Source organism: Priapulus caudatus, unplaced genomic scaffold (genome assembly GCF_000485595.1).
Source record: "Priapulus caudatus unplaced genomic scaffold, Priapulus_caudatus-5.0.1 Scaffold822, whole genome shotgun sequence".
Taxonomy (NCBI): domain Eukaryota; kingdom Metazoa; phylum Priapulida; class Priapulimorpha; order Priapulimorphida; family Priapulidae; genus Priapulus; species Priapulus caudatus.
The window spans coordinates 8,498-11,642 of record NW_014577883.1 but is presented as its reverse complement, the minus strand read 5'-3'; the positions used below and the strand labels follow the sequence as shown (position 1 = coordinate 11,642).

Below are 3,145 nucleotides of genomic sequence, written 5' to 3'. Positions count from 1 at the left end.
AGAGAGAGAGAGAGAGAGAGAGCGAGAGAGAAAGAGAGAGAGAGAGGGAGAGAGAGGAGGGGAGAGAGGGGACAGATAGATAGAGATAGAGCAGATAGATAGAGATATAAATAGAGAGAAAGAGAGAGACAGAGAGAGACAGAGAGAGACAGAGAGAGACAGAGAGATAGAGCACTGCTGTTTACCAGAGATTCCCCCGACCCCCCTCAAGGCTCTTTCACGTGACACTGGATGAGATCACATCCGCATCTGCAGGATAAGGGAGGAACGGGGATCATCATGATGACGTCAAGTCCAAGCGCAAACAGGAACCTAGGCGTGACGTCACGAGTTCGTCATTGGACGATGCTGAAGCCGTAAAGGCAGCAAACGCTCTGCCTTTATTCATGCAGTGGCATCATCATCACTATCATCATCATCATCATCATCATCATCATCACCACCATCTTTATCAACATCATCACTAGACACTGTCCCCATCATAGACATCATCATTGGTTACCTCTCTCTCAGTAACGGATTCTCTAGGCTATTAAATATCTAGGTAACGANTGTTACTATATATCTCTCTCTCTCTCTCTCGCTCTCTCTCTTGTCTTTATGTCCCTTCCCCCTTTCTCTCTCTATCCCCTCTCTCCCTCTCCCTCCTCCCCTCTCTCCCTCTCCTCCTCACCTTTAGCATCGGTCATGCTGGTTGACAGGCAGTTGAGCACGTTCTTCATGTTGCACGCCTCGTTCTCGAGCTTTGTGAGGCAGTGCGAGTTGTCGCGCAGCTCCCGTCGCAGGTGAGCGTTCTCGAGCGTGAGGCTCTCCACCTGTCGCAGCAGCTCGTCATACGACCCCGACGTGTCCATGCTGCTAGCATCGCTCACTCAGCCTCCCTGCGCACCTGTAAAGTGAAGCCATGATATTGACTACAAACAAAGCCCAGCTTTTCCATTATTCGTGATTTTTCGGCGCCATTCACAGTTAACCGAATTGCAAATAGCAATCAGATTCTGTCAGCCATGCTCGATGAATTGGAGAGATATGGACACAAACTCTCATCGCTCTAGCTTGGACTGAATGGTGTATACACTGACTGATGTGATACTACCAAGAGTACATGATAGGAAATTCTAATTAGATATAATAGATTTCGTCCGTATTTAGTCCATAATAGATTTTCTTATTGACTCTTGATATTACTCATCTCTAGACTAGTACGTATATATGGTTATGGGGTAACATCAGGGTGCGAAATTAACGGGAGTCTGGAGTCAAATACTCCCCGATTTACTGTCGGACTCCCTGATTTGACATATGCAAGAGTCCGTGTGACTCCCTGAAAATTCTGTCATACTAACTAGTTTGTTCCATAGCACGGCCTCGCGGAATTACCGTATTTTTTCAGCTAATGTCCAAAGAAAATTTGGCAGAGGTGCAACCGCATGAATCTTTACAATAAGCCCATGCGTTATTGTTAATATCTTTAATTTTTAACCTCAGACTGCAGACTCCCTCATTTTGCTGTGTACTCCGTAGCAGTAGTACGGTAGGGAGTACGTTGGACTCCCCGCTGAGCCCGCTCCCGTGTTCAAAAGTTAATGTCTACCCCTGTAACATACTGACCACGTGCACATCAGTTCTTACGTTAACACATGGAGGTTCATTGTCTCTACAGGCACATTAATCAAATACGAATATCAATTCTGAGATATAGTTATCTTCCGAGGGCAGCTAATAGCTAAGGGGGTCACAAAAAGACGAGATTATTTGACACTCCCTTAATCTATCACTCAAACAATCTCTAATTTGTTTAAACAATTTGCCCGTTGCTTCAAACCCATTATAACAGCCTAGGTAATACATAATTCAACCGTAGCTCTAACACATACACACACACACACACACACAAAACAAACAAACAATACTACATAATACTTAATAGGCAAAGGGTCACAAAGTATGATCAAATTCACCCACTGTAATGTCAGGCATTACAATAATTTCATTTCCCGTAAACACGGAACGTTCGCTATGAAATGCGAGCGCACCCTACAGCGCTTTTAACGTTTTTTTTATTAAACAAATCGCAGCAGAATGATCAGACTCGAATCTTTACCGCCGCCGCCGCCGCTGCCGCTGCCGACGATGACGACAACAACGACGACATAATGGCGACATGTGAGTTCGGCATTCCCTCGAACTTGCCTCCCCCCTCGCTCAATCACAGCACTCCATCCACGGCAATTACAGACACTTGATCCCGTGAAACTGTAAGATGCGGCGCAACGACGCGCGTCAAATCGCGTGATTGTGACTAACGGTTGACCGGGCAGCGATGACGTCATCTCGTGTCGTCGGTCGCCAGGACAATGGAAGCTCCGAGGTTCCCTAGTGAGACGAGATCATGACGGAGGAAGCTAAACGGTGCGCAACAAACGCGATATCTCCCCTCCTCCTCCTCCTTGTCCTTCTCATCTTCATACTCTTCATCCTCCTCATCCTCATAATCTTCTTCTTCATCCTCCTCCGTCACCTCCTCATTCTCCACCACCACCTCCTCATCTTCACAAACTTCATCCTCCTCCACCTCCTCTTCCTCCTCCTTCACCACCTTCCCCTCTACCTCTTTCTTCACTACCACCACCACCTCCTCCTCCTCCTCTTCCTCACCGGCTTCGCAAAACGCCCTTTGTCTCAGAGCAGAGATTATCGCTTCCACGCAGCCTCCGTGGGGGGTGTAAGGGGGGAGGGAGGGGGGAGGGAGGACCCATCCGGGTGGAAAACACTCGGATAATGGGGGGCGGTTCACGTTATGCAAACAGCCGTGACACGTCCTACTTTATAGAACAGTAGGGGGATGGTGGTGGGGGTGGGGGTGGTGGTGGTGGTGGGGGGGTAAACGATGACGTGGGAGAGGGGAGGTAATGAGATTTCATCGTTTATCTTCCACCCACGCGCGCTCAAGGGGGAGGGACCGTGGGGAAGGGAGAGGAATGGTGGGGAAGGGAGAGGGATGGTGGGGAAGGGAGAGGGACGGTGGGGAAAGGAGAGGGACAGTGGGGAAGGGAGAGGAATGGTGGGGAAGGGAGAGGGACGGTGGGGAAGGAAGAGGGATGGTGGGGAAGGGAGAGGGACGGTGGGGAAGGAAGAGGGATGG

The 3,145-nt window shown here is 49.0% G+C and overlaps 1 long non-coding RNA gene across 1 annotated transcript in view; it reads right to left on the bottom strand.

Moving 5' to 3' along the window:
• Positions 1 to 3,145, bottom strand: part of LOC106813772 — a 22,365-nt gene that overhangs the window by 14,148 nt on the left and 5,072 nt on the right. The window contains exon 2 of the long non-coding RNA XR_001394506.1: positions 674 to 889. This is a non-coding gene — a long non-coding RNA (uncharacterized LOC106813772). The remainder of the gene's footprint in view (positions 1 to 673; positions 890 to 3,145) is intronic.